This window comes from Marmota flaviventris, chromosome 9, assembly GCF_047511675.1.
Source record: "Marmota flaviventris isolate mMarFla1 chromosome 9, mMarFla1.hap1, whole genome shotgun sequence".
Lineage (NCBI taxonomy): Eukaryota > Metazoa > Chordata > Mammalia > Rodentia > Sciuridae > Marmota > Marmota flaviventris.
Window position 1 is genome coordinate 48,111,730 of NC_092506.1, and position 24,390 is coordinate 48,136,119.

At 40.6% G+C, this 24,390-nt stretch overlaps 1 pseudogene; it reads right to left on the reverse strand.

Annotated features, from left to right (window-relative positions):
* Nucleotides 1–406: 406 nt before the first annotated feature.
* Nucleotides 407–7,335, reverse strand: LOC114098153 (E3 ubiquitin-protein ligase RNF146 pseudogene; annotated as a pseudogene).
* Nucleotides 7,336–24,390: the final 17,055 nt, after the last annotated feature.

Here is a 24,390-nt window from a genome sequence, read left to right on the forward strand (position 1 = left end):
TATATATATATATATATATATATATATATATATATATCTCAAACATCTCACAGGTGCCAAATTTTAATAATGGTTTCATGCCAATCCATGCAGAAAAATAAGATCATGCAAGAGTCAAATGAGGACAACGAATGCACAGATGATATATGCACACTGGCCAAAAGAATTCAAGATATTTAAAATTTAAAAACTATAAAGTAAACAAAGATCAAGAAAATGAATTATTACTAAACAGCTCTCAGCAGTCAGCATCCAAGTTCCTTGCATTAAATACATTTCTGAGCAGAGACATGTTAGACATTTAAATTTCAGCTATTCTTACCCTTCTCACCACAACTCCTGAAATGCACAACTACGGATGAGTATAATATTGTGTGGGGAGAGGTTTACAGATGAACAAGACTTTTTAAATTTGAACTTTAGATACTCTTCACTGTCTATCAGGCCTTCTAGATCTGACAATGACCCTCACTGTTCCAACCCCTGCTACTAATGGACCATTTGCTATTTGATCTGCTACTGTCTGGTTTGCATTAGGAACCAAAAGTCTCTGTTGGGTCAAGGAGTTCTGTGCAACCAGCACAGAGATGTCTTCACTATCGCTACAGCATCTGATCTGATTTCTTCAGTGGAGGTGTTGGGTATCCTCCTGAAGATGGTGAAACATGATTTTCTTCTCCTTCCCCTATGACTCCTTTCAGCTATGCTGTCTCCATCAAGTTGTAAATGAGCAAAAGAGTCTTCCAGATAAGTGCCTGCCCAGGGGATGGGGCTGCAGGGCCAGTTAACTGGCCATCGACTGATGTTGAGACCCTTGCAGAAGACTCTGGAGGCTGAACCGAAGCTCCACTCAGTGCGACAAGCTGTCGGCTCCATTGGCAGAGCTCTCCCCTCAAGGTTTACAGTACTAGTATCACAGTCTTGCCTAAGTCCAGCTACTACCATCTTTGGTATATCTATTATGTCTTGTTTAATTTTCCTGTAATATCCATGTTTGCTTCTCCAATACTGAACCATATTTTGAAGATAAGCAACATAGAGAACCCTAGCAATTAACATTTTATTTTTATCTTTGGAAGAAGTATCTTCCAGCTCTCGGCTAATTCAGACATCATTACTGCCACCCCCATTTCTCCCTTCATAAAATCATGCATATTCACCGCTTCCTCTACTTGCTGCCTTGAGTTCTTTTGGTGACAACAAAGTTGACTCGTCAAGGGAATCCTCAGGAATTTCTTGTGGACAAAGGGCACGTTGCTTTCCGAGCCATAAAGCTTCCTTTACACACAGATAGCAGAAAACATGCTTACAAGCCAGACGGACTAGGCGAACTCACGTTTGCAGACAAATGGCACCTTCAGGAACAGTTGAGAAGGTGGAGTGTTAGAACAGGACTCTTGAAATTAGTAGGAACATGTTTATGGAGTGATCGTTTTCACCACAGCCCATCATTTCTATTACAGAACTCACAGATGCCTGCCACAAAAATAAAACCTCATCTTCAGCAGTCAGCCAGTTTGTAGCATCTTCTCTTCCACGGCTGGTTCATTCTTTGTAAAAGATTGTTCCTAATGCAGTCTGTTTCACAAATTCCTTTAGTCAACCAGGCAAGAAGAAAGTCTCTGCACCTTTCGTTGCTAACACTTGTCCCCTGCAAGCCCTTTGCCCCAGCTCCCCCCCTCTCTGGCCACAGCCATAGTCACCTTGCAGTCTTTTCTGAATTGATCCTTTTATCATCATGAAGTATCCCCCTTTACCTCTGATGCCACTCCTATCCAGAAGTCTATTTTATCTGATATTAGTGTAGCTGACATTCAGAAGGACTTTCTCATACCTGTTCTTTGTACAGTGCATCTTTTCCCACCCTTGGACTTTCAATCTACCTGAGTTTTATTTAAAGCAGATTACTATAAAGTTATACCAAAATGATAAATGTCCAGCTGGAGAGATGGAACTTTGCCAGCATCCCAGAAGCTTCCCCACATGGCCCTGTGCCGTCACCACTCCTGAACAGAACCGCTAACCTGACTTCTGAGACCTAAAACAGCTTTGTGCTTTTGAAGTTTTTGTAAGTGAAACTGTAGCTTAGACACCTCTATCTCGGTTGTCCAATGTCACATTCATGAGATTCATTCAAGTTATCATGTGTTGTCGTTAATTTATGTATATATAGCTGCATCTATTGGATGCTACAAAGAATACCACAACGTTGTGCCAGCGGTCCTGTTGATATGCTTTTGGGTTGCTTCCAGATTTTTGACTACTGTGAAGAGTGCCACCACAAACAGATTTCCATTTTTTAGTACGGAAAATAGCTGCATTTCTACTGGGTATCAGTGAAGTTCTTTCTGAAACCTTGTAAATATCTTTGTTTTAGCATGTGAACCTGCATTTTGGAATGATACTGCCAGGGATTCTGAGAGGTGCTTTTTATTTCCCCATGCCTGTGGAGAAAGTGCGAGGATTCCACATCACACACATGGTAGCTGAAGTTCAGACGGCAAGGGGTCCCCATTAGCCCTCTCATCTTCACATTCTCCAGATACAGCCACAGCAGTATGGAAATTTCTGGAAGGCAAACCCAGTTTCCTTGGTGCTGGTTTCCATAAGGCTCACAGGCTCATATAAGACGCTAATGGTGGCTGGTCTTGAACTGTGTGGATCTAGTGATCACAGAACTGCTGCCTAGATGTAGCATTCTCCAGACCTGCCTGGCTCCCTTCCAGAGTTCTGACGGTTTTGCTTCTGCTTCTGTACTAGGCTGGGTTTTAAAATTCACAGGAAGCGCTCTCTTACGGGCTCCCTGTTTTCAGTTGCTGGGCTCTCTCCCTCACCCCTTCCTACTCCATGAACCTATTTCAGTGCCAAGAAAAGGGAAGTGTGAAAATCCTGCCCAGCTGGAGTTTCTCTGACTACACATATCAGATGTCATTAGGTGGGGAAATGAGCCCTTGGAGGCCTACAAGTCTGTAGAAAATTCCTTGTCTGGCATTCGAGTCTCTCTACCACGGACTCCTGCGTAATTTCCAACACCATTTCCCATTGGTTCCAATGTGTCCTTTTCTGTCAGAGACAGGCTGTTTCCCACCCACCAAAGACACACCCCCACCTTCTCTTGTCTCTTCAATCTCCCTTCATACGTCCTTCCCCGAATGGCTTTGCACAGCCTTCCTCTTACCTGTTTAAATATTTCACCTGGATCATGCACAGGTGAACTGGAAAATGAGGGGTTCCTTGTTAAAGATTAAAGATGGTGACAAGAGAGCATTAGCCCTAGGACGGGGCCCTGTGTGACTGCACAGCTTGTCCATAAAGCCAGCCACATAGTGAGAGACCACTTCAGGAAGAGGAAATGGAGAGGAAACACCAAGCATCTGCCTGTCTCAAGGGAGATTTAGACAATCAGCAGAGATTGGGATCAAATTAGTGACGAGTAAATAGGAAACTCAGTGAATATCAACATCAAAATAAGACAACTATTACTTTTAGGGAAAAAAAAAAGAAGGAATTGGGCAGAAAAATAAAAAGAAAAGTAATTGTTTATTTTCACGGCTCAGCTGTGAATACTGTTTGCATAGTATATTAGTCAGGGTTCTCCAGGGAAACGGAGCTAGTTGGATGCATATAGAGAAAAAGATTTATTTTGAGGATTTGGCTCACGAACCAGTAGGGGTTGGCAAGTCTAAAATCTACAGGATAAACCAGCAGTTTGGAGACCTAGAGAAGACTGTGTTGAAGCTCAAGTCTGAAAACAGTCTGGAGGCAGAATTCCCCACTTCTTAGGGAGATCTGGCTTTTTCTTGTCAGGCCTTCAACTGATTGGATGAGGCCCACCCACACACTTTATGGAGAGTAATGTACCTGGCTCAAAGCCTACTGATTTGAATGCTATTCTCATGTAAACAATGCCTTCATAATGACAGCTAGACTGGCATTTGACCAAATACCTGGGTACCAGAGCCTAGACACAGGTTGACATGAGATGAATCATCACACATAATTATTTAAATTTAAACAACGATATTGATGTAACCAAAGATATGACAAATCATATTGGAAGGATGTGGAAGATGTAAGGGAGAAAAAAAAGCTGAAACTCCTCCTCCACACAGTGCAGGGAAATCAAAGAATGTGGCAAAGCCGACAAACCAAGGAGAGGAAACCAGCCGTGGTTTTGGAGAAAGAGAAGTCGATGCAAAGGTGACCGGCTGAAAGGCAAGAGGTTTGCCTCTGCAGGAGGAGACGGGGTAGGAGGGTGTGGGAAAATTCTGTTGGACATAAGGCACCAGGCAGATATATTTGGATTTTTTTTAATGTATGCTTGTATAATTCTGACTTAAAAATATTAACACTTTAAGAAAGGGAAGAGAAGAGAAGGAAATATCTACAGGAGAAAAACATAGGTTATAAAACAGTGGAAGCCAACTGAGCGCTAATGCAGAATGAGGTCCATATTTAAGGTCTACGGAGCACTGACCGCGAGCAGGAGCAGGCTCCCACAGGAGACCACCAGGAGAGTAAGGATGCGCACAGAGAACACCGCGAGAGGAGCAGGCAGATGCCTTCCTGTAACGCTCACTTCCCATGAACTTCAGAAACTTTCTGAGGGCCTGTTCAGATCTCCCCTCATCCTTAAAGTGTTTCTGCACCTTCCCAGAGAGCTGCTCCCTGCTCCTTCTAAATACCCACAGCATCTGACATGCACCCAGCGGATCCTTCATTAACCAAACCATCTTTCCTTTCCCAAGTGTGATGGGGTCAGGTCTGCCCGACATCAACAGTGACCACGTGCTGAGCATCTCCTCTGGGTCAGTGTCCTGCATACACACCCCTCTAATCTAAAGTTCTCTGCTTTATGGATAAGGAACTTGAGACCAAGAGACTTGAGAGGACTTGCTGGCTCTTAATGACAAAAGTAAAATTCAGAGTCAAAACTTCCTAATTCCCAAGACTGTGCCTTTACCTTTAAGCCACACGGTCTCTCACTACCTCAAACTGCCCGTTTTGTTGCAGGTGCTTCGAGTAATATCAGGCACATGGTAGGGAGGCAGAAACTGGTGGTGGAGGAAAAGAGGGAGCAAGGACACAGCCCATGATTGGCAAGGCATCTTGCTACCCCCCCCCCCCACCCGCCCTTGCAGAAGCACAAGGATCTTCTTGTAGCAGAGCCAAGCTGTCATGGGAACAAAACAGCTCTTTTGACCCCGCACATGCTTCTGTGTGTAAACAGATGTCAGGTTTAAATCAATCTTGCTTCCTGACACCTTATTTTAAAACAGTAATTATGGGCTCATTTTTGTCTATGCTGTCCTAGGTAAATTATCTAACTCCACCCACCTCTCCAAGTTTTAAATTTTTTTTCAACATTTATTTTTTAGGTGTAGATGGACACAACACATTGCCTTTATTTTTATGTGGTGCTGAGGATCGAACCCAGGTCCTGCCCGTGCTAGGCGAGCGCTCTACCACTGAGCCACAATCCCAGCCCCAAGTTTTAAATTTTTAATATCAATTACCTTTTCCCCCCAAAGGCACTCACAGCAGGGGACACAGCCCGGTGAGGCCACAACAAAGAGAAAGCCTCTGTAGCAGTCAGGGAAGAGCAGAGTAGTGAGGTGGTACCAGTCCTGCAGCAGAACGGGAGGATGTGGAAAGCAGAGGTCATCACCAGCACAGAGACAGGCCAGCTGGTCACTGAGGGAACAAGGACTAGCAGGACTCAACACAGAACACCCAGGCTGGGTCAGATGCAGTGACCAGGGCAATTCCAGTTGGAAGAGGCATGATACCACGAGTGGTTGCTCAGCAATGCTCTGGTCCCTGAGGACTTACAGATTCAGGACCTGACAGTCTGACTTCCTCGTTATCTCCCTTAGTCAGTTTGTGCTGCTATAACAAAATACCTGAGACTGGGGAATTTATAAAGATAAGAAATATGTTTCTCATGGTTCTAGAGACTGAGAAAACCAAGCTCAGGGTTCTGGCATTCAGTGTCTGATGAGGGCTGCTGTACTCTGCCTCAAAGATGGTATCTTCTTGCTCTGTCCTTTGGAGGGGACAGATGCTGTGTCCTCACAAGGCAGAAGGAGAATGAATAAGAGGTCACTCCATTTAACCCAGAGCTCTTTTATAAGGGTTCAACCCCATATTTGAGGCTTAATCACCTCCCAAAGGCCATACTTCTTAATACTGCCATGGTGGGGATTAAGTCAAATGTGAATTTTGGAGAAGACACTATTGGTGGCCTATGACTTAGACAGAGATGATGATAATGACCCTCATCCTCCTTCTCTTCCTACCACCAGCAGGTGACCACCACCAGAAGGGGTTCTTTTTCTCTCTTAGGAGAATGCAAGGATTTCTGATTCAGATCTGAGTTTGGATCTCAGTTCTTATTAGTTGTCACAGGCAAACAAACTCTCTGAACTATGGTAGATTGAACCATGAGTCCTAACAGGCTGTGTTTTGACATAATGCTGTGTGACTTCAATCAATTGCTTAACATTTCTGAGCTTCAGTTTCTTCAGCTGTAAAACTGATATAATAAGGGTATCTATGTCGTGGGGGACACACTGCGAGGAATAAACGCCAGAATGTAAATCCCTTACCATAATCGTTATCGCTAATCACAAAATAATGATTTTCATTCTTTAGGATTTTGATGACTATTTAATTAGGCAAGGATAAATTTGAAGCACCTAGCTTGAAAGCTGTTAGTTCCTTTTCCTTTATTGAGGTGGATTAGTGTATAGTCATGGATTTGAGATCTCCTTTGAGCTCTATTAGATGGGCAGTCCCAGTGGAGAGGAGGGACACCTGACCTTGGCCATCAGTGTTTTATCCTGGGCAAAGAGGCCAAAACTGAGGCAAGGGAACATAGCAGGCAGAAATGCTATGAGACAGAGTAATTGACCATCAGGAGCATAAGAGAGATTCAAATGAGACCAAAGGCACATGCTCATTCTGAAGACTAACATTATAAGAAACGGAGATGGTCATCCAGCTGGACCAGAATCACATCAGGATTTTCCATCTCTTTCATTTGCTGCAGTGATTTCCAAAGAGGCTCCTGCAATTCCACTTCTACCTTTCCAAGTCCCACCCATCCACAGTGCAAGGAAAGAAGGGCTCCTGCTACACTAGACTAAGCTAGGAGACGAGCAGGTCCCTAGAGAAGCAGCCTCTCCTCTCACCTCTGTCTGGCCCTGTGCATTGACATCACCTAGATGCTAACACTGGCACTGCTGGTCTTAGTTCTGAACTAGACCCCTCTTCCCCATTCACTCTGTTTTGCTCCCCCACTTCCCAGCTTCTGACCTGGATGCCTGCTCCCATTTTCCGTCCTGCCTCATATCCCAGCTTGGGCCTCAACACTGGTTCCAGGGCTACAAACTTTGCTTCCCCAACCTAGACCATTTCTTAGGCCCCCTCCCTCTATGCTAAAAGCTGCCTTGGGTAGAAAGCCCTCTCAATCCCCCAACATTCTGCATCCTCTTCTCAGTATCACTGGGGGATCTCACAATCTCTAGTTCCAAGAGTGAGCCCTCCCTACACACTGGGTGCATCCTGACCTCTTGGTTGCCTCTAGGCAATGGAAGACACTACTCTCTTCTCCCCCTCAGAGCAGCATAGCCCTTCTCCGCGGTCCTACTTTAGATGTTTGCTTTGTTTGGTGGTGAGAATAGCCTTGAGAATGGAAAAAAAATGAATGTGGAAATCAAAGAAACTAAAAGTGGGAGTGAGCACAGGAGGACTCATCCAGGGACCTCTGAGCAGGAAGAACCCCTAGGGTCCATCTATCTTTTTGCCTCATTGTACAGACAGGGACGGTGGTCATTTGACCCAAGTCCCAGAGTGCAGTGGATATAGCTAGGTCTAGAACTCAGAACCTACCCTTCCTGGTCCTCTTCTTATTCCATCACATGTGTCCATTTCTAACCTGCGAATTTTAGCCAAAGAGACATTCACTGACTTCTAATTGCAAACCAGTCTCCCCCAAGAGTATGGATGACACATTTCAGGAATCTGCACTTGTTTGTAGATCACACTCCATACCAACCCAGTTCTAGCCACTCGCAACTCATGGGTCCATCTCTCATTGTTGATTTGCATGGCCCTTTGAACTTAGAGTTCCCTTCCTTCTCCCTCCAGCACTCTGCAGTGGTCTGGATGAGACTGGGACTCAAACCTCCAACCTGGACCATTGACAAGCATCCAATCTGGGCCTGCCTGCTCCCTCAGGAAGGGGACATTGCAATGCCCTTTTAAATTTTTACTTCAAGTACCTTCCCAACAGCCTGGAGCCCTTAGGACTATAAGAAGACTAATAGCAGTAGCAGTGACCTGAGCTGGAAGAAGGGACAGTGCCCAGGAGCACACTTAATTTCAATGTTCAGCCATTGAGGTATGGCTGGGTGACTTTCCCTTTTATTTTCCATTCCTTACTCTCTTCAAGTATCTCTAAACAGCAGAACTTGTGTCCTGGTTAAAGAATCTTCAGTATAGACTCCTGGGACTCACTCTAGACCTGCCAATTCAGAATCTCTGAATATGATTTTTTTTTAAGTCTATCAAGTTGAAAAACCACATATTCTACACCCCAATGACTGAAGTGATGAGGAGTTAGTCTTGAGAGATCCCTTTAAAAGCCAAGTTAAGATAGACATAGTTGCCCACACCTATAATCTCGGCAACCTGGGAGGCTGAGGCTGGAGGATCATGAGTTCCAGATCAGCCTGTGCTGAGACCCTCCCTGTCTCAAAATTAAAAATAAAAAGGACTGAGAATGAGTATCAGTAGTAGAGCACCCCTGGCCTTGCAGCCTGCCCATCCCTGGGTTCAATCACCAGTACTGCAAAATAATAACAGCGATGGTGATGATGATGTTATGTGTCATCACTCCTGTGCTCTAAGCCTCTCCCCAGTGACTTTCCAGAGTCAAAGCCCAAGTCTCCGGGATGTTTTCAGCTGCTTATTTCTACTCTCACCTCCTTTTCCCCTTTTCTCTGTTATTCTGTTCCAGCACTCTGGCCCCTTTGCTGTTCCCTGCCCCTCAGAACCCTCAAAATGGGGTCAGTAGCTGCCAATTTCCTCTGCCTAGAGCACTCTTCCTCCACAGAGCTCCACGGCCTCCACCCTCATCCTGACATCTTTTCAAATGCCACTGAGTCCATCAGGTCTTCCATGACCAAAGTATGCAAAACAGCAGCCCCTTCCCCTGCCATTCCACCCCTAGGTTCCTGTTAATCCTTATACTGCTTTACATTTGTCCACAGAGCAGAGTTTGTCCTAAGCTCTTCTTAGACTCCTTTTTCTAAATAAAGAAAAAAAAAATAACTACTCTGTCTTACTGTCTATTAATTATCTTATACCCTTTAGAATTACTCCATATCAAATCCTGGAATTTGGAAATTCCCCTTTCTGTTCACACCCTGCCATCTGTCCAGTAATGGTGCTGGTTACCATGGGGATGCTTCCTGTTCCCACGCTCCTTCTTCCCTCCTGGCTGGACTGAGCTGCCTGGCTGACTCTCTCATGGGATGCTGCTCCCTCATGTTCCCTGTCCCCGTTTGCTTCCTGCTAAGCGTGGCTGTGTGAAGGCCAGCAGGAACGGCACCCACTAGTTCTCCCATTGCAAATAGGCTCATGAAGTTTGGGGTGTGAAATTGTCTAGCACGACTTGACTCATCTCCATAAGTCAATGGTTTTAGTCAGCTTTTTTGCTGCTGTGACTAAAGGATCTGACCAGAACAACTATAGAGGAGGAAAAGTTTATGTGAGGACTCACGGTTTCAGAGGTCTTAGTCCATAGAAAGCTGGCTCCATTTCTCGGGGCTCGAGATGAGGCTAACCTCATGGTGGAAGAGTGTGGCAGAGGGAAGCAGCTCACGTAAATGATCAGGGAGCAGAGAAAGAGTCTCCACTCTCCAGATACAAAATATGTACCCCAAAGCCACACCTCAATTCCCACCTTCTTCAGCTACACCCCACCACTTCAGTTACCACTCAATTAACCCCTCAAAGGGGATTAATTCACTGATTAGGTTAAGATTCTCACAACCCAATCATTTCTCCCCTGAGCCTTCTTGCATTGTCTCACACGTGAGCTTTAGGGGACACCTCACATCCAAACCATGACATCAGTATAGCATCCTTTTCTCATGTTGGGCCAGTGGCCTGTAAATTGGAATCTGTTATAATAAGACATTTCATTGAATGACCTCACTACCTTTGTCACAACTGAGACTTGCCTGAACTTTTGACAACTAACTTGTTTTAACAGTGAGAGCCTATTAAGCAGTTCATAAGTTTGGGCAAAGAACTCAATAAAATCATTCTGCATATATAGTTATTTGTAAATTGGGTGTCATCTATACATCTTTTACATCAATAAAACATAATAAATGTTTTGTAAAATGAATCTTCCATGAAATGAGAGCTGCTTTGCAGGGGTCCATGGCGAGATGAGATGCCCAGGACTTGAACAAACATGGGTTCATATACTTAGGGGACAGCAGAATAAATGTCCCCACTGATACCCTGAGAGGGAAGGTGGCCCAGAGCCAGGCTTCTCTACCCAGCAGCGAGAAGGCCATTTATCACCTCATAAAGCCTTGCCTCTCTTGAAACCATGGTCTGAATGTAGTACTCTGACAGATGAATCCAGTCCTCCTCCCTCATGTTTCTAGACACAAATAAGAGAAAGCTGCTAAAATCCCTCTGAGAGAGTCAGGTAATTGATACCTGCTCTGGGAACCATTTTCTTTTCCCCACCCCCACAATGCTGCCATGGTCCAGGGTTTTCCTCCCAAGGCTACCTTAATGCCTGGAAGTGGGAGGCACAGTGGTCTCTGTTGTTCTTCCTTAGCATAAAAATCTTCTGGTAGAATGAATAGGACAAGTTTCAAAGCCAAGGCATCTCCTTGAGATTTTGCTTCAGTTCAATTTTGCCTTCAGAAAAGGCTAGTCTAAAGCTTTGGCAGATCCCAATGTGTTTGGAGACCAGGGCAAACATAGATATGCACCAAAAAGCCTCTTCTTCCTGTCTTCTGTCACATCTCTATAATTTATCTGGGAGAGCTGCTGCTATATCAGGTCCTTACTTGAGCCTGAAAGAGCCAGAAGAGTGTGTGGGTCCAGCTTCACTCTGGGATAGCTTTCGATCATGTGGTCTGGCATTACAAGCTCCTGGAAGAGCATATGTTTCTAACTATGTAAACGTGTCTGTTGGCAGTCTCTCCTTATATGATCCCAGTGAGATTACTAATGGCTTACCAACAACTCGACTTCTGAGAACACCTCTTTCCCCACATACTCAGTCTGTGACTGCCTCTGCCCAGTAACTTGCAGCTATCAACCTTTGGCTCCCTCCTTATGGAAGAATAGATTAGTCTCACTTCCCATGCCACACATTTCTAAAGGAGCCCTATAGCTCTTCTAAACGTTTTGTGATTGACAGTTAAGATAGTATATGGTTTGCATACTGTGCCTAAGCTTTATTACATGCATATTTTTCTGGAAAACTCAAAACCTCATATATAAGTGTCTAGAGATCTTTTCTGCTGGTTTCACATACAAATGAGGAGGAAAAGTGAGATGCACAAGTCAAGATCCCATCAGGAGTCCAAGCAAGAACATCTTGCCTGGTATGAGGACTGTGGTTCTTTCTGTAAGATTTCTGTCCCCTTTGCCCCTGCCCACCTCACCCACTCTGGCCTCAACATCAGACCCCTGAGTCACTACTGTCATCTTGCTCTGCTCATCACCCAGTCTTGCCACCTCTAGTTTACCCTTCATATAGCTGCCAGAATCCTGTTCATAACTTTGCTCAACGATGTTACTGGCAAGGGTGTCCTTCCTCAAGTTAAAAAAAAAAAAAAAGAGTTAGGTTAGTGTAATGCCTTAACATTCTACCCATACCTGTATGGTAGAGCAGGTGGGGGAAATGAATCAGGACTCCCAGGTCAGTATGCTTGAGAGATAGCATCAAGGGACATTTAGAAAATGGGCAGGTTAGGCCCAGCTTTGGACATGGAGTAGTAGCAAGTGTGTCTGTAGCCCTGAGAACAGTGCAGGTGTGTGTAGAAAGGGGCTCTCCACTATGGCTCCAGACTCAACAGAGATGTCCAGAATCTCTGCTGTTTTCTCAAGCTCTCACTAAATTATATATGAATTGTGGCCCCATAGACACGATACCTTGGTGCAAGACACAATCTTGTTGGTAGCATCCTCTAAAAGAGTCCAAACTCCTAGTAAGGCCCTCTTAGCCCATTCTATCTACTTGTTTCTCCTTTCATATGCCCTCTGCTCTAGTCAATCCAAATTCCATGGTCTCCCCACCTCTCTAGTGTTTTCTTCCATCACACCTAGCTCAAATTGTTCTGATACATACATGTGTCAGTCTTCACATACCCTAACACCTCCTGTCTTATCGGGCCCTGCTCCTTGAAATTGCTGCTGGAAGGATCCCCTTCCCCCTCTATATGCCCTGAGCATTTACTTTCATAGCTGATCCTGCCCTTTTGGTACTCTAGATGTATTCTCCCTAACTCCACAACTGTCTTGAGCTCCTTGAAAATGATTTCATGTTTCATCTAAACTCACAGCGCCCAAAGTCTCACCCTGAGACTATACATTGTGAAGACAACTAATTTGTCCTCTACCCTCTGACTGTTCTACAAGCTCTCAGCAGACCTCTGCCCTCTGGCATGCTCTGTGCTCCCATCTGACACCTGCGCTGTAGTTCCCATAAGCTCTCATCTAACCTTATTGTGTTTGGTTTTGCTTTTCTCTGTAATTCCCAAGACTCTTCCAACTCCAGTGTCTTCCATTCTCACTTTCACAGACTTAGACCTAGGAATTCCAGGTCCTAGGATGGCTCTGTCATGCTGCAGCCTCATGGCCCTGGGCACATCACTTAACCCCAATGGGCATTATTGTCTTTATTTATAAAAGAACAGGTTAACCCAGGTGATCTCTAAGGTCTTTTGCAAACCCCCACATTTTCTAGTCCTCAAATCCAAATGGTGTATTTGTTCATCTCCCACATGCACATATTTGCAATATCATTATGTTAATATTAAAGGGGGAAGGCAGCAAAATGCAAGCCGAAGTTATGGGGGATCCCAGTGATTTTTCTGACCTCCCTGTTCTAACGGGCCCTTTCCTCAGGGAGCGCTTGTTTTTCCCGCAGTCTTTGAACATCTCACAGGCCTGCTCATTATTTTGTTGTCTGAAGTTAGGCAGGAACGTTTCTGTGATTAATTAAGCAAAAGGCCCTGGTGCTGGTTGTGCAAGAACCATCAGATAATCACGCCTTTGGGGTGCTCACCAGGCCCGGGGAGCAGCAGGCTGGGGTCCTCAGAGGGTTGATTAACTCTGGGATTCTCAGGCCTGCCCCAGACACGTGGCTGCCCGAGACACTGTCCCACTTTATAGAAATGAAGTCTCACCTCGGTTTGCAGGTGTTGCAGGGATCGGAAGGTCAGGGTTACAAGGTTCTGCCGCGGCACTGAGTTTTGTTTTAGACCTTGGGGAACTGTTGAACCAGAAAACTTTTGGACGAGGATTTTCCAGCTTTGCAGAGGAGCCACGATTTCCATAGCACCTCTGTGGCCTTCTGAACCTGGCCTTCTGTCCTGTGTGTTCATCTCTGTGTCCAAATCTCTGTTTTCTCTTATGTAGACACTAGTTGTTGTACTTAGGGACCCCTCAAATCTGAAACAACTTTACCTTCAGTTGATTACACCTTCCAGGATCCTATTTCAAAAGGCCACGTTCTAAGTTACTGGGGTTTAAGATTTGGATTATAGCTTTTTGGAAGACTACAATTCAAACCCCTAGAACTTGGCCTTTTGTATTGATCATTTACTTAAAATCTCATTTAAAGAAAAAAGCCCATAACTAAAATAAAGTTAGAATCAAGATTGTAAATTATTAGAGGAATCATGACGGAAATATGCTTATTTCAGAATCTTCATCGAGGCTGGGATTCCAGCACCAGGGATCTGTGGGCAGAGAATTGAGCAGGAGACTGCCCACTGTCCTCAGGGCCCCTCTCACAATTCTCCCCCAACCTTCAGCTTGATGTTCAAGTCAGAGCTCAATCAGAGAAGCAGAAGCTGGTGGGAGCTAACAGTCTCCATCAGGCTGTTGTCTCCACGACTGCTGCTGAAACATCAGGGCAGCCAGTCAGGAAGGGCCGATGACATAAAGTGAGGGGCAGCCAGAACAGACCAGAACACACAGGGATGAGCGGAGTCCATGAGGACAGAACAAAGCCAATGCAGCTCTTGTGACCTCTGATGTCGTTGGTGTGGGTCCTGCAGATGCCAAGGCCCTTCATCAAGGCATTTCATCTGCTCCACAACCACAGAAGTTAAAGGAGGATCCAGGGGAAGATGGAGTAACGGCACATGGACTGTGTTTTCACACTGAAGAGGTGAGCCAGAAGGTAAGTGACAATGAACATGAGCTACTAAATGACTTGCCCTTGGGAATGTGTCTTGCAGTCCACTCTACTGGGAAACATAGAGGAGAAGGAACTCTGGAGAATATCATTCAGGCCAGCCAAGATGGCACCATTCAGTCACTACATCTAAATGAATAGATGATCTTTTACACAAGTGACCCATATGAAAGGCAGGTTAAGGGTTTGAGTTGTGTCTTCCAAAAAAGCTATGGACAAGTCTTAAACTCCAGTGGCTTGGAAGGTGGCCTTATGTAGAAAAAGGATCCCTATGTCTGTCCCTTCAAATTCATATGCATCTGAGACTCTAGATCAGGGATTACTCACTTCGTAACCCCACATTGTGCATATTACCTAGAATTCAATCTTAGGTGGTCACCAAATGATAATTTAGTTGCACAACTGAACTACAAGGAGACAAACCTCTGAGATCACAAAATAACCCTGGAATTTCAACCGGACTGGACTCATAAACATTTATTGAGCACTAAGTGTGTGCTAATAACTGTGTTATTTAAACATTGTCTCTTTGATTCTATGGCAATGCTATGAGGAAGGTATAATGCATCTCTCTTTTCAGATAAAAAAAAAAAAAAAGTCAAGCTTCAGGGAAGTGTGGCACCACATCTGGACACAGACTGAGAATACATTAGATTCTTCATAGAAGGGCTGTACTAGGGGAGCAAAGAAACTGCGGGGCCTTCTGATGGCTTCAGAGGTGGATATGACAGATTCATTAGAGAAGCTCAGTTTATCTACAAGGCACCAAAGCTGGGATGACTCACACTAAAGCTGAATCCCAGCCCAACCCAGCACAATACTGAGCATACAGACATGATCCTTCTCTCAGCTGTCTGCTTAAGAGAAGAGGATATATCTGATCTGGTGGGAAACAGCTCCATGTTCATTTACTGTGATGTTTTATTCAAAATGTCAGAATACAAAAAACATTATGAAATAAGCAAACATATGTAAGAAGCAAAAATTGTGAAAACAAGTTAAAAAATGTATTAAGAAGAGGAAAAAAAAGACTATCCATGCTGGAGTTAGTAATGACTTTAAAATTCCTATTGTAAATATTTTCAAGAAAACAGACCAAGGATCAAGAAGATTGGTGAAGAATGGAAGGATTTATCAGAATTGAATTTTTTAATAAAAACAAATTTTTAGACTGAATTAATGGGGCGGGGGGGGGGGGGAGGCAAGAGTTTAAAATATGCAGAAAGTTGAAAAAAGATATATCAGGCAAAAATTAACAAAAAGACAGACAAAGGCCAATAACCCAGTGGATCACATGTCTATGGGCCACAAGATCAAAAATAAATAGCAATAATTGTGTTAATGTATATTAATAAACATAGAAATTAAAGTAAAATATTAGAATGAATAAAGAGGGATATTATAGAAAAGTAAGGGAATAATAGAACAAGAAACTATAACATTAAATATAAATATTCTTAATAATATAGCACCAAGTTATATGAAGTAATTAATAAACCAACAATTTTACTTGGAGATTTAATACACCTACTCAGAAACTAATAGACCAATCAGATGAAAAAAAAGCACTGGTAGAGATTTGTAGAACAAAACCAATAATTCTAAATTATTAAATGATAGACAAATAAATTGATGTCAATTTTGACACCCAGTAAATAGGAAATTCACATTCTTTCACACAGAACATAAACAATAATTGACCATATACTAGACAACTAAAGAAACCTCACTGATTTCCAAAGAATAAGGATTAAACAGAATATCACCCCAATATAAAATGCAATAAAATTTAAAAATCACTAAAAAAATGAATTAAATCTAGAAAATATACAATATACTATAAAGTAACCAATAAAATAATTTATATCTCTTTCTCTCTCACATACACACACACACACATAAACACACACACACACACACACACAATTTCATATCCAAAAATAAATCATAAGGATTCTTAAGTGTAGTTACAGTGTTGTCAGAACAGAATGGCACTTGGGAGACCATATAAAGTAGTCCTTGGAGGAAATTTTATAGCTTTTAATATGCTTATTAGAAAGCAAAAATATATAAAAATAAATGATACAGGCATTGAAATCAAGAAACTGGGAAAATAACAGTGGTATAAATTTAAAGAAATAAGAGATTGGAGATAATGAGAGGGACAAGAATGGAGTAGAAAAATTAAAGAAGATGAAGAAAATCAAATAACAGTTTGTTTCTACAAGATGAATTTCACTGATAAAACTAATCAAGATATTTCTAGAACATTAAACAAGTACATTCCAAATGAAATAAGAACACCAGCTAATAAAATGGGTGGTCTCAACTTTCTCCCTGATGTTCCTAATTTGCAGAAGCATCTTTTCACAGACCATAGTCTTTGGCCAATCTATGGATACCCTCAATCTCTCTAAATCCCCTGTCAGGGCTCATGAGGACTCAGCCTTCTGCACTCCACAGCCAGAGCAAAAGGACAAGTTTTCCTGCTAATGCTTGCCTGTGTCTTTCCCACTGAGGCAGCTGTAGGATTAACCCACACCACAAGGGGACAAGGTGCACCTTTTAAGTATGCCCTGGAGAAAGTGCCACTTGTACCCGTGTTCACAGGAACAAATGTGGGTGTTTCCTGATCCCCTTTCCCCACTCTGAGGTTGGGCATTGCAGGAGGTGAGCAGGGAAATGAGAAAGTTGGATGATTTTTCTTCTTCATCCCCATGAAGACTTCAGGATGGAAGGGGAAGTTCTTCCCTCTCTTTCTTCCTGTCAGGGCTAGGCCTCCCCTAGGTAAACTTCTATGACCTAACCCACCAGATGTTTTGCCAAAGGAAGTTAGACGTCTTTTTCTGTCTTTACCATTTCTGTACTTTTGTTTCTTGTTCCATGTCTAAAGTTAAATATCAACTCTTTGGATGTCTACTACATAAGAATACTAACTATGCCATTGAATTCCTTCTTGAAAGCCACAGGTGGAATTTTCAATGCCAAGGGTTATATTCTTCATGTCTTTAAGCTACAACGGATGTGTTTTTGTTTTGTTTTGTTTTAAAGCAGCCTAGTTTTTCTTCTTAATACTATTGTTTGGTGGGTAGAGCTTATAACTCTAGACATTTTAAGCATACTTTTGATAGTCTATTTTCAGATTATTTTATTTGGATTTCTTAGAGTTCTAATCTTCCTATTGTTTCTACTGCCTATAAATCACAGTGAATGTGTGTGTATGTGTGTGTGTGTGTGTGTGTGTGTGTGTGTTGATTGTTGGATTTATCTTTGGTGGTCTTGGTAATAATAATGGCATGTAGCTAAAAGTTTTTGTGTGTGTGTGTGTGTGTGTGTGTGTTTCTTTTGTTTTGTTTTTTCAGAGACATTTGAATCTACTTTTTCTGGGCATCACTGAGTCATCTTAACAGGGGAAGAGTTTCTCAATACCATGGTAACCAGTCTCGGGATAGCATAAATTTCAACCCTAAGTCCACATGTAGACTCACAAAGTACAGTCTATATGTGAATTTTTCTGGGAAGACTTTTTTTCTACTCCTAGAGATCAGTCAGCGACAGGTTTCCTTGTTCTCTCAATATGCTACTTTGTCAGTACATTCATTTTTTTTCTAGTTTGTCCTTTGCAATGAGGGCAATATCCTTCAAGGGTCCCTGCTTCACGTAGGAGTCTCCTTCTGCCTCACCTCAACAAAGTGTTAAGTCCTAACTGCCTGTATCTGCTGGAGCCTTAGAAGCCAAGTTCATGGCTTATAAGATCCGAATTCATTCACTTACCACAGGGCGGGAACAGCATCAGCTCACCCACTTATCACTAATTTTCAGTTTCTTTGTTTATTTGGTTTCTGGGGATTTTCTTTTCCTTCTTGAGAGATTTTTTTAAGAGTTTACATTTTCTCTGTGTATTATATCCAGTATTTTTGAGTGTTTGAAGCAGAAGGGATTTCAAGAATCTTGGTTAAGCATCTTGCTAAAAGTGGAAGTATACATTATTTTCTTAATAAAAGTTTTATATCTTTCTTACTGAGTGTTTTTCTCTTTATTTGCTTTTTTATTGGTATTTTCTTTCCTTAAGGAATGAGATCTTTTCCATTATTATTATTTTTTACTATTTTTCATTGATATGTAGAAAAAGTTCTGATTTTATAGATGTTTTAAATCTTCAACATTACTAAATATAACTAGCTCATATATATTATCAGGTGATTGCAAGAAAAATGGATATATTTAATATGAAAATAAAAACTCACATTCTTTTTTTCCTAATCATTACACTGTATACTCACTTTTTTTTTTTTCCAATTCAGCATCTCATGGCTAGAACTTGAATAGATTTAAAAATAGTAAAGATAATTGGGATTCTTGTCTTCACTTTGAGCTTAATTGCTTTTGCTTTTTTTAATTTTCCATGTAATATGTTTGTAAGACTCTCCTTTTCAATTTCAGGATGAATTCTTCTATTCTTAGTATAGAGAGTTTAAAAGTTAAGAATGGCTATTGAACCATCCTTTGATTTTATAGTAGATTTTGTCTCTGTGATGATACAATGTGCCTTAAAATATGTTGAGGAATGCAGATGGCCAACAAATATATGAAAAAAAATGTTCAACATCTGTAGCAATCGGGAAAATGTGAATCAAAACTATACTGGGATTTGAAATCCAGTTAGAATACCAATCATAAATGATACACATAACAATGAAAGCCGGGAAGAAGAGTAACACTTTTACATTCTTGGTGGGACGGTAAATTAGCACAACAACTTCAGAAAGCAGTAAGAAGATTCTTCAAAAGACTAAGAATGGACCTATCATATGATCCAGCTATCCCACTCTTTGGTATTTATCCAAAAGAACTAAAATTAGCATACTATAGTAATACAAGCTATCCATTTGCCAAAAAAAAGCAATGGTATATTGCTTATAGCAGTGCAATTCACAACTACCAAGTTATGCAACCAGCCTAGGTGTATCTCCTAATAGATAATTGGGTAAAGAAAATGTGGTATAAATACACAATGGAGTTTTACTCAGCCATAAAAATAATGAAATTCTTTCTTTTTCGGCAAATGGATAGAACTGAAGAGCCTCATGTTGAATGAAATATGGCTACTCAAAAAGTCAAGAGCTTCATATGTGGAAGTTAGAGAGAAACAAGGAATAAAAACGTAGGGGAGGGGTTTCATGAAAATAGAAGAGAGAACAGTGCAACATCTGTAAGAGGAAAGGGAATGAGGAGGGCGGGGGAGAGATGGAAAAGGGAGGAACAGCAGAACAGATCAAATTATGTCACGTGCATGCATGAAATATAATGATTAATTCTACTTTTACATGTAACTATGATGCAACAATTTAAAAATGTAAAATAAAAAAATTTTAAAAAGAACCAAATATTTTTGTTCTTTTTAAAATTTTTTCTAGTTAGTTATATATGACAATAAAATGCATTTTCACACATTACAAATGGAGCACAACTTCTCATTCCTCTGGCTATACATGGTGCAGAGTCACTCTAGTAGTGTAATCATACATGCATATAGGGTCATAATGTCTGTCTCATTCTACCATCCTTCCCATCCCCCCAGCCTCACCCCTCCCCTTGTTTCCCTCTACACAATCCAAAGTACCTTCATTCTTCCCTTAACCCCCTACCCCCACCCACCCACTATGGATCAGCATCCACTTACCAGAGAAAACATTTGGCCTTTGGTTTCTTGGGACTGGCTTATTTCACTTAGCATGATTTTCTCTAGTTCCATCCATTTACCTGCAAATGCTGCAATTTCACTCTTCTTTAAGACTGAGTAATATTTCATTGTGTATATGTACCACATTTTCTTTATCCATTCCTCTATTGAAGGGCATCTAGGTTGGTTCCATAGTATAGCTATTGTGAATTGAGGTCCTATAAACATTGATGTGGCTGTGTCACTGTGGTATGCTGATTTTAAGTCCTTTGTGTATAAATTCAGGAATGAGATAGCTGGGTCAAATGGTTGTTCCATTCCCAGTTTTCTGAGGAATCTCCACGCTGCTTTTCAGAGTAGTTATACCAACTTGCAGTCCCACCAGCAATATGAGTTGCCCTTTCCTCCACGTCCTCGCCAACACTTAATGTTTGCCTGTATTCTTGATAACACCCAATTCTTTATTTAAAAATATATTGATGGATTTGATTGGTAGATATGTTATTTGAAGTTTCTTACAGTTATATTGTAAATGAGTTGATCCGATACAATCAGATACCCGCTATCATTCTCTTTTCCTCCTTCTAATCTACATACCCATCTACAACTTTCCTTTTGGTTTTTATCCTGTCTCTTTTGTATTTAAAGGATTTTTTAACAGCGTTTGACCAGAGTAAGTTCCTCTGTGTTCACTCTGCTGCCCTCCTTCTGTCTTTCATTAGCGCTGAGGGTTTGACTTTGAAATTGATGATTTAATAAAGTTGATTTGGAAATGTATTTCCTTTTTTCTTCATTCTAAAATAATTGTTTTTTCAGTGCTGGGATGAAACCCAGGGCCTCCTGCCTGCTAGGCAAGCACTCTACTGCTGATCTAAAACCCCAGCCCTTCCAGAAAACTTTTTGCGAGACATTTTTGACAATTGGCAAGACATCCTGGAAAACTGCATTGCACTAGTGTTTTTGTTGAAGCTTCAACTTCAATAACATTTAAAAATTTTATCCTCATTTATTTTTTTCTCTGTTATTTAACTTTTTAAATAAATTCTGGTGATTTAAATTTGTTTTCCCCAAAATAGCAAAAGTGTTACTTCTACTATAAAAAAAATAATAGTTTATATCTCACTATATTATTCATTTTAAAACAATTTTGGTAGATTTTTCTGCCATTTTCTTTTCATCTTTATTAATTTTTCCCTTCATAGTTTTCCACTTCTTGTGTGTTCGTTTGTTGGCAGACCTGGGGATCTAAACTGGAGCCTTGCACATATACACTAGGCACACTTTCAGATACCTCTCTATCCTCTCTTTTTGTATAATTTTAAACTTGGTTGAAAATTACAATTTTTTTTAATCTTAAAACCTATATAAACCAGGTGCAGTGGTGCACACCAATAATCCCAGCTCAAAAGGCTGAGGCAGGAGGATTGCGAGTATGAGTCAGTCAGTGGGGACAACTAAATGAGATTTTGTCTCAAAATTAGAATAAAAAGGGGTAAAGTACAGCTCCCTGGTAGAGCAGTTGCTTACCTAGCAGGTGGGAGGCCCCAGTTTCAACCCCCAGTAATATGAAAAAATATATGTCGTATATAAAATATGCTTTTTATCCCATTTTTCCTTGAATCATTAAAAATGAAACAATCTTTAATTTTCTTTTACTTGCATTTTGTTTAACTCATTTTATTCAACCATTTGTTTGCTATTTTTTTCACATATAATCTAGCTATGTTCACAATTTGAGATTGTCATTCAATAGAAACACTTAACCAATTTGCGTTTGTTCTAATAACTAAAATAAACATTTTTAATGCTTTCTAGGAGTTTCTTGTGCTCTTCTCAGTTTTCCATTTTAATATTTAAGCTAGCAGTTATTTTATCGATATAAAGCAAACAGTATTATTAATTAATATTTAAAAAAATAAATATGGGTTTCTCCAATTATCAACATGATGATAACTATGTATTCATTCTCTTTATAAAGGAAATGAAATTTTACATCTTAAATTAATTCCCTCCTTTCTTCCAATGACAGACTTCAGTTAAAAACTAAATTTTATATTGAGTTCACTATTCCTTCATTTTTCCATTATGTGTCTAAATTTATCATGATAATGAGTATGATTTTAAATTTTTTTAATTTGTTCTTTTCAAGTATACATGACAGTAGAGTCTATTTTGACATATTATACATACATGGAGTATAACTTATTCTAATTAGGATCCTACTCTTGTACATGATGTGGAGTTTCACTGGTTGTATATTCATATATGAATATAGGAAAGTTATGTATGGGTCTTTTATTCCCCTTTGTCTAATCCTATTAACTGCTATTCTACCTCACCCTACCCTGCCTCTTACTGTGAGTTAGCATCCTCATATCAGAGAGAACATTTGGCCTTTGGGTTTTTCTGGATTGTCTTATTTCACTTAGCGTGATAGTCTCCAGTTCTGTCCATTTACCTGCAAATGGCATAATTTCATTCTTATTTATGGCTGAGTAATATTCCATTGTGTATATATACCACATTTTTTTTTATCCATTCATCTGTTAAATGGCATCTAGGTTGGTTCCATACTTTAGCTATTGTGCATTGAGCTGCCGTAAACATTGATGTGGCTGCATCACTATACTATGTGATTTTAAGTCCTTTGTGTATATACCAAGGAGTGGGATTACTATGCCAAACAGTGATGCCATTCCAAGATTTCTGAGGAATCTCCATACTGCTTTCCAGAGTGGTTGCACCAATTTGTAGTCCCTCTGGCAATGTAGCAGTATACCTTTTCCCCCAAATCCTTGCCAAGATTTATTTTATTTGTATTCTTGATAATTGCCATTCTGACTAGAGTGAGATAAAATCTCACTGAAGTTTTAATTTGCATTTCTCTAATTGCCAGAGATGTTGAACATTTTTTCATATATTTGTTAACCAATTGTGTTTCTTCTTCTGTGAAGTGTCTGTTCAGTTCCTTTGCCCATTTATTGATTGGGTTATTTGTGGGGTTTTTTGTTTTTTGTTTTTTTGGTGTTAAATTTTTAAGTTCTTTCTATCTCCTGGAGATTAATGCTCTTTCTGAGGTGCAGGTGAAGATTTTCTCCCATTGCAGGCTCTGTCTTCACGTTCTTGATTGTTTCCTTTGCTATGGAAGAACCTTTTTAGTTTGATACCATCCTATTTATTGATTCTTGATTTTACTTCTTGCACTTTAGGAGTCCTGTTGAAGACTTTTTTATAAAAAAAATAATACTTGATCCTGGATATAAATGTATTTCCGTAAAACATTTTCCATGTGTAAGTATTTGTCTTGGGTAATCTTTTGGTTGACTGAAGCAGAAGTCTTCAGAGTAGGTTGCATGTACTGTTGGGAACATCAAAATCCAGGGGTTTCTGGATGTAGGTAGCTTTAATATCATCGATTTTCAGTCTTTACATTTCACATGCACTTTTTAATATAATTTATTTGCTTGGGAATCCACCTCAATGGTGAAGGTTTAACAAGCTCTCCTTCCCTCTGTCCCTTTCACAACCATCCTCAGCCACACTTCTCACCTACCCCGTGTCTTCCCATGGTGCATTGCTCCACGATGTGAAAACTTCCCAAACGTGAAACATGGATAATTTGAAATAACTGGTTTCAGGAAAGCTCATTTAAACAACACTCTATAAAGCTACTGCTTTCTGCCCATCTTATTAAGATTATTTCCCCCCCCCCCCAAAAAAATGTCCTTTTGTATTCAACAATGTTTTTTCAAATGTTTTAATATATTTATGTTGTTTGAATCACATGCATACTAATAATCATCATAATGATAAGCCAATCCAAAATAAATCTTTGAGCTCTTAGAGCCATATGTTCTCAGGAAATAAAAATAAATAAATTCATAATTATGTATATCTTTGTGGTTACAGAAAATATGATAGAGGAATTAATTGAAAAAACTCCCAATCATAGAAATGCATTAGCATTTGAATATAATTCTGGGAGGACATAGAAGGAACACAGGGAGGAAAGAAGAAAGATGAGTAATACAGTTTTAGTAGTTAAAGAAGAGCCTGTGTATTGTTTGATTATAGACTATAGCAAGTAGTAAAACTCTATGGTTGTTATATTCTATTAGATATATTTTTTTAAAATGAAGAAATTAATAATTTAAAAAATATTCATGTGGCACAGCCATCCCTTTTCTCATAATTATCCAAGGAAAATGAAAACATATGTCCATGTAAAGACCTCTGTATG